The following is an 8,051-nucleotide window of genomic DNA, read 5'->3' as shown; positions in this document are numbered from 1 at the left end:
CTCGCTGAGCATTTTTCTGGCAATAGCAAGTCAGCACAGCTTTTGTTAAAGCTGTTTTTCTTTTTTACTGTTTTTTTCTTTCTTTTTTTTTTTTCCGGGTTCACATTTTCGACTTGTTGCAAACACCTGAGAAAGTCCCACCTGCACACCCACAGCACAGTTTAAGAAGCACTCATGCAAACCCGAAAACATTCCCCCATGATCAAGACAGACAGCTGAAGATGCTCAGGCTTGGAGTCTCTCTGTTTTTAAAGGTAGAAAGAAGAATGTGGGAGTATTATGACATGTTAGTGACACTCAGGAACACATCAAACCTTTGTTGCCTGAAGGAAAAGTGTGGGTCTCTCTCCACGAGACTGTAAAAAAAATAGCCTGTCTGTCAACATGAGCTAACACCATAGGGGCCCCGAGATCTAAGATTTTCTAATTCCAGCAACTAATTTCTTCTAAAGCTCCTTCCACCTTCTATTGTCACATCAGGCTATTCAAAAGAAGCTGACAGCACCACAACAGCTTGAAATGTGTGCATAAAAAGCCAAGGTGAAGGGAGAATAGCTGCGTAGCAGCTCACAACACACAAAGCAGCAGAAGTCCCTGAATCAATTTTCTTCCGATATCAGCCAAGCGTCTTTCTATTTATTTATTTTTTTCATCTTATTGTGAAGAAATGCTCCGAAAAAGACCAAAAACTGCTAAAGTGATATGTTGTTTTTTTCTGTAATGTTCAATAAAAGGTCACATAATGTGTTTCTATCCCAAACTGGAGCAAACAGTGCATTTGTTTGGGGAATGCATCCCACTGGGGGGGCAATATGCAGTCTGTGCTCTTTTGATTTAAATCAGCAGGAGCATTCTTGTCAGACTGATTTAAAATAAAAAATATAATCTGTCACACAGTACAACACCGTGGTGATAATTGTATTTTGTTTTTTAATGCTTTGTGGACACAATGAGCTCAGGGAAATAACATAAAACAGTTGCCAAAGCAGTCTTTTTTTTTTTAGGTGAGGAGCTGCTCATTATTTTGATAAAAGGTTGCGATGAAGAGGGGAAAAAAATGAGCCACCTCTATGAATTAATGATATTTAGGATTTATAACCAGGTCAGCCAAGGACATTTCATGTTCTGTTGTCACGCTATATCAGCAGATTAGAAGCAGATTTCATGCAGAAAAAGGAGCTTCTGTTGAATGGAGTAGGACCAACACATACATTTAGTGCTAAACGTATGTACACCCTCAGAGTGGTGAAGATTTAATACACATAAAAATAAATGACAAATCAGCTATGTGTGATTCTAAGTGCAAAGTTTTTGTCTGGCTTCTGGTCTTGACCGCTAAAGATATCAAAAGCTACTTTAATGTAGCTTTTGTTCAACAAACATCTCCATTCAGCAGAGGTGGATGCTAACTAAGGTCTTGTTGTAGTAAACCTATGTTAAAGGGTATGTTCTTTGTAAACAAGGAATTCAGGAAAGTAAAAAGAAGAGACAGTAATAGAAAAAAAAGATTAATTAGGGGAAAACAAATCTAACACCTTCAGGTTAGATAATTCACTCAAAACAGGCAATGCAAGTTTTCATTCTATTCTGTATTTGTATCCACAACTTTTACCTCAGTTGCACTTAGAATTTTTTTTATTTTATTTTCTTCCATCTTTTATGTAAAAAAAAACAAAAAAACACTTTATTTGCAGAAAGATACAATTTATTTGATTCAGTATAGAGGATGAAGTGAAGTGAACAACATTTTAATGTGCCAGACTTAAGCCTCTTGTGTCTGACTCATCATTAGAGATGGTGTGAAGAGTTCATTGGTCAGGAAGGAACTTGCAGCTGCTTCCCCTCAGTTGAGGTGGTTTAACTGTGTCAAGGATGACTCCATTTAAATGTTTCTGACATGTCCATCTGTAAAGATAACCTTTGGTCAGACTTGTGATTCACAAGAGGGTCTGACAAATTATTGGGATCTTCATGAGGAGCAGGAAAGTGGCACTGGGTTTACTGGTGTCTTGTCTTTCAGTCCAAGACCAGCTGATGTTTTAGATAGGTGTGAGAAAATGGATGGCTCTATCAGTAGATGGAAGCATGGTTCTTTACAGTAAAGGCAGAGAAGCATGATAGTATCCAAAGGTAAAAAAAAAAATTTCTAAAATTAACCTGGATGTCAAAAAAAAGTACACTTTTAAATTGTTTTATGTTTTGTGAGATAAAACCATAAATATGTGAAAATTTTTGAAATATCAAAATGGAACACCTTTCTGTTTTATTGTTTTTATTTTATTGTTTTACCTTCTTTGACAGGAACTCTGCATCTTAATTAGCATGAGCATTTCATCATGTAAATGTACCACATTTAGTCACAGAGGCTAATATCCATGTGAAACTAAATCAGAACACTGACATACGCAATTTTTAAAAAAAATATATAAAACACTGAAAAAACAAATCATGATAAAACCTAAAACCAACATAGTTAAAAATCCAAAGTATGTGTACTGTTTTGATTAGTTTCCAACCACTGTTTAAAAGATGTGGAGGGCAGTCTGTGGGATGTAATGATCTTTTATCTCTGCACACACATTCATCTAAGTCTTAGAAAACTGTTTGCCCAACAGCACTTTACCTCTGTGGACCCTTTCTACTTTCTGGTTACAAGTTTTGATTTTACTCCACAAAATGATTTCAGGAGAAGAGGCCAAACCATGCGTTACTTTCTACACCAACATCAAAATATTTGTTCTGGATTTAAGAAGACAAATAATTATGTTTGCCTCTATTTCTACAGTCTTTGCTTGAGTCTGACTTTTAACCATGTTCAAATGACATTTCTGTCGATTGTAGAACAGGAGTTTGTCATTGTAGTTTAGTGATGAAGCTTCCACTGAATGCATTGTGAACATCTAAAAATATTAAATTACACCTTTAAAACAATAACTACTGGAACAGGAAAATCTGTAAACTACTATGAAAACAGAAACCTCAATACGCTTTGTGAACAAACAATTAACCCAAAATGGAGAACACAAATATTTAAGAAAATAGACACATTAAATCTATGACAGCTGCAAAATTATACTATTAGTAGTTGCAGAATTACTAAAATGCACACAAATTGCACAATTACACAATTTCATATTAAATATTTATGTTGGAACTCATTCATTATAGCAATAGTAATGGCTGATTATAACACTTAGTGATGGTAGAGCCCAAATAACCATCTTTCTGCTCTGTCGAACAAAAACAGTAGAGAATATTTTAAGATTTATTCACCAGCCACTTTATTAGGTTCAATTACTTGATAGAACAAATAGTGAATCAAAACATCTTGGCATCTAAACGAGGTGAAAGAAACTTTCTGAAGTTAAAATTCAGCATCAAAATGGGAAAGAAAAAGGATTTGAGTGACTTTCTTAGTGACATGGCTGCCGGTGCCAAACGCTCTGATCTGAGCATTTCAGAAGCTGCTGATCTACTGGGATCCAAACACAACCTTCTCTCGGCTTTACAGACAACAGTATGAGAAAGAGAAAATATCCAGTGGTCCGTCTACATCGCCTGCAGGTACAAAGCTGGCATGCATCATTGTTTGTCATGTATGTGTCTGTGTTGCCCTTTGATATACCGGTGACCTGCCCAGGGTCAGGAAGCCAGTCTGTCACAGGACATACAACCTGTCCAGGGTGCAACCTGCTTGTCTCTCAGCCCCCCCACATCCCTGCACTAATATGAAGGTAAAGATAATGGATGGATAAAACATGAATAATGCAAAATCCATTCATCTCTGTTTTAAGAGTTTCAATGAGCTGCCGTTCATTTCCTCTGGGTACAGATGAAAAAGATTATACAATCTAGACACACTGCTGGAGTTTAACTGGACCAACAGACAGAAAGAGACAGCCATTTATTTTCTTCCTCAAGACAAATTTAGAATCACCAATTAAACCAGCGTACACGGGTTAGGACAGCAGGGCACTGAAGGAGCTACAAAGAGAGGAGAAAACATGTAAGCGCAACATTCAGTAGAAAACCAGAGGTTTCAGTCTCAGCATGCTGTAACTTTTAAATGACACCACGACTAAAAAAAAACTAACTTCTTCACTTTTAAAAATAACAAATTGGTTACCATACTAGTGAGATTTAAAGCATGATCGTTCCTCTAAGCAAACAACTCAGCAAGTCGACAGAAATATTTATTTTGTGGTAACATACAAAACTGACTTTTTAACAATGCCATAGAACATTACGATATATTGGGAGAATTTTGTTTTACTTAAGTAGTTTACTGGTCATAAGGTTAATTTGGGTTAAATATTGTCATGTTTATTATTTAAAAAGTTTAAATAGATGTTTTGCTTTGTAGAAAAACAACATAAATGATTACGACAGATAAAGGAATCTTTTTGGACCTGTAATGCAACATTGACTCAGCATAATTATAAAGCCTGTTTTTCCCTGCAACTTAAATCCTCCGCAGAACATCTACCAACCCACCTGATATATGGGCGTATAAAGCATTTCCTCTCCTATAACTCCTCTAAGCGCTGCACAAATCCCAGCTACCACTGCTGAGGTCCCACCGTGCATAGACTAGAGTTAAAAATCAGAAGTGAGTGACATTCAAAGGATTACCAGAGACAGAGATCTTTATGGTTGATTTGAAGTGCAAATCTGCCAGATTTACATCTTAGCTTTGCTTCTTAGAGCTTGAGATTAGACAATAATGCCATTCTTGATTGTGAACATGAAAATTAGTCTTTGTGAGGCTTATCACCGAAAGTCAGAGAATCTCACACAAACAGAAAACAAATACCTGTGAAAATAAGTGTTTTGATAATCTGTATGATAACAGAAATGAAATATGAGATCAAATCTGAGCATGGTTTGATAAATCTTTTTTAAGACTGTTGTCTTCACATAAAAGTCTATTAGTTTAACTTGAATAGAAGAAAATAAAGGCCTCATTTTCTTCAGCTGGTTCTGCTCAATATGAGCAGAACCAGCTGCAGTAATCTAATCCATTAGATTAGCATGATAGTGATGGGCAATGTTTGATGCTAATGATGTCTTCGGTTGTTGTTTCAGGTGTTGGCTTTCATAAAAATACAGTTTATGTTTTCTTTTTGTAATTTTTTTCTAATCAAGGAATGAAATCTAAACTGTGTTTTGGAAAGATCTTTCACATCTCGCTAAGCAAGGGCTCATCACTGCAAGCCTTGCTTTATATAATTTGTATTTATGGATAAAGGATGCAAAATACAAAGCGTGCTACTGTTGGAGGAAACACTGAGCTACATTTTGTTTTTGAGATATTGAAGGGCATATACTGTATATATTACTTTTAACAACATTTTCTTTCCCTAGTTTTCAGGTCGCAGAGAGCACAGTTTCAAGTTGTGGTAGAGTTGTTTTGCTAGGCTTCAAACACCAGATTTTTGCATCAGTCCATGTCTTTGTTTGGAAAAAATCATTATCAAATTGGAATGAACCAGAAACAATTGCAGTGAAATGTAAGGTGTAAGATGCTTGCCATGCCTCTTTGCGTTTTCTAGTCACTTGTACCTCACGGACAAGCACACGTGCTATTTTCAGCTCACCTGATCCAGCAGGAAGTCAGGAGAAATGTTGCTGTCAAGAAGTAGCTTGGAGACCTACCAAAATCACTTAAGTGGGATTTAAAAGCACTCTGCTGTAAGCCCAGATTGCCTGCAATTCTCCAAAGTGATAGAGATCGCCTGTGTCAGAAAATAGCAAATCAAACCACTTAGATTTTGGCAGTATTCAGATCTATGTTGTAATTTCTGCTCCTGTTCTGACCAGCATTGTTAATGTGATGCATTTCAGCGCTCCCAGGTTTCACAACAACTGTGTCACCCTAGTGTTCATATTATTGGTCTGTTCATCATAGTGACGTGGCTCACAAATTGTTATTATATAGTATTATACATATGCTAGAGTGTTATTTGCCTAAAGCTGCATGTTTACTGTATGTATCTCATTACATTGAAGAGGAGGTATGCAGCAGTGTGATGGTGCTATAAGATAACCCAGCATATCCTAATCCTGGAGTATTTTGTGTGTTTTAAATTGTGTCATTACATTCAGCAGAAACCTTCATGACCCAGGAGTTTAAATCAGGTATGTTGAAGCAGGAAGTGACCTCAATCTGCCGAATAAGATCTCCGATTCAATGACCATTGATAAAAAGGGAAAAATCACCAGATTTAATTGTAGCGATGAAAAATTGACAGGACATCATCTTTTAATGGGAAAATTGAATCTAACTCCAAAACGGTTGACGGATGTATCCATCTTCCAACCTGAATACAAACAGTGATCAACCAACAAGATATTCAGGTTGAGCATTAATATTTCAGGAAGTGTTTTTTCTACCTCGTTCCAAAATCAAAACAATGAACTATAATTGGATGAGAAAAAATGAAGTAGAAATAATCACTTGTCCTGACCGTTATTTTTGATTTCTTATTTTTCATTTGCCTCCCAGTTTTTTTAAAACTTTATTTCTTATTTAATTCATCATCCCATGGTAACATGTTGAAGGTAGTTCTGTGCACTTAATCGTAATTTGTATGTTGCGTAAAGAACTGCTGTTACACAAGTTCAAACCCCATATGATTTTTTTTTTTTTTTGTGCTTGCTTGTATGGAGGAAAACAACTATGTAAAATTTTTACATTTACCGTGAACTCAAGCTGTCATTTTATTCTTCATTTTCCATAACACCCCAAGTTGACTGAAGACTGTTTTTCAGAGGTAGTTGATCATATTCAGACTACACCGACATCAGGACTAAAAACGCTTGTTAGAAGGATAACCAGCGAGAATCATTTGATGGCTCCTGGGACTCACAGGAACTGCAGTCCACTGTGGTACAATCATCCATCAGCTTGTCAACAGAGAGTCTGACAGGGGGAGTTTAAAGAGAAAACTGCAGCATATAAAATTGATGGGCTCATTCACAATGTGCTCCCAAGTCATTGCCTCATCACACTGATGCACATACACTTTACCTGAAAGAAGAAAAGCTACAAGAATAAAGGAGACAAGACTAGAGAGAGAGAGTGAAATAAATCTGCTTTGCTTTCTCTTTTGAAATTAATACAAAAGATCTGAACTAACAGCACTTTCACAACATGCCATCTACTAGAAATCACTTCAACCAGAAGTCAATCTCTCCCAGTTCCTCTCATCGCCATAGAAACACATATGACAAGAAATCATGAAAGAAAGCTTCCTGCTTGTCATGCCTATGTGAATGGATGTGGATGGATGGATGGATGGATGGATGGATGGATGGATGGATGGATGGATGGATGGTGTGCTGCATGAAAGGAATTATGATGATAGAAAAAACCAGGATGAATGTGTCAGATTTAAGCCTCTTGTGTCTGACTCATCCTTAGAGATAGTGTGAGGAGTTCATTGGTCAGGAAGGAATTTGCAGCTGCTTCCCCTCAGGTCAGATGAATCAAGAATGCCACCATTTAGATATTTCTGACATGTCCATCTGTAATAACAACCTGTGGTCAGACATGGAAATCACAAGAGGGTCTGAGAACTTATTGGGATCTCCATGAGGAGCAGGAAAGTGTTCGATCTTTGTCTTTCAGTCTAACAAAAGTTGTTTTCTGACCTGGTTTTAAATAAGTAAGAAAATGGATGAATGAATGGATGGTTATCGGTTATCAGTAAAACTGTATATTTTGCAATGTTAAATATGTTTGATGACCAAAGCAGCTGTCATCTGTAGAGCATTGGATTGGGAGTAACTGTCACTAATAAGCAGAAAGAAAATCATTGGAGTTGTGTAAATTTTCCCCATAAAAGTAGAACTGCATGATATTTTCTTAAAATTTATTTAGCCTTTTTTATTTAAAGTGAATACTGGGTGTTGTTTAGTCAAACAGAAGTCTGTGCTAACAGTGATGGCTACCAGAAAACCCTTTGATACTGAAACTCCTAAATAAAGTCTAGTGCCACCAACAGCTTTCAGAAGTCAGCTAATTCGTAAACAGAATTAATCTGCAAGTA

The sequence above is a fragment of the Xiphophorus hellerii genome, chromosome 23, assembly GCF_003331165.1.
Source record: "Xiphophorus hellerii strain 12219 chromosome 23, Xiphophorus_hellerii-4.1, whole genome shotgun sequence".
NCBI classification, from domain to species: Eukaryota; Metazoa; Chordata; class Actinopteri; order Cyprinodontiformes; family Poeciliidae; genus Xiphophorus; species Xiphophorus hellerii.
This window is presented reverse-complemented; position numbering follows the sequence as displayed.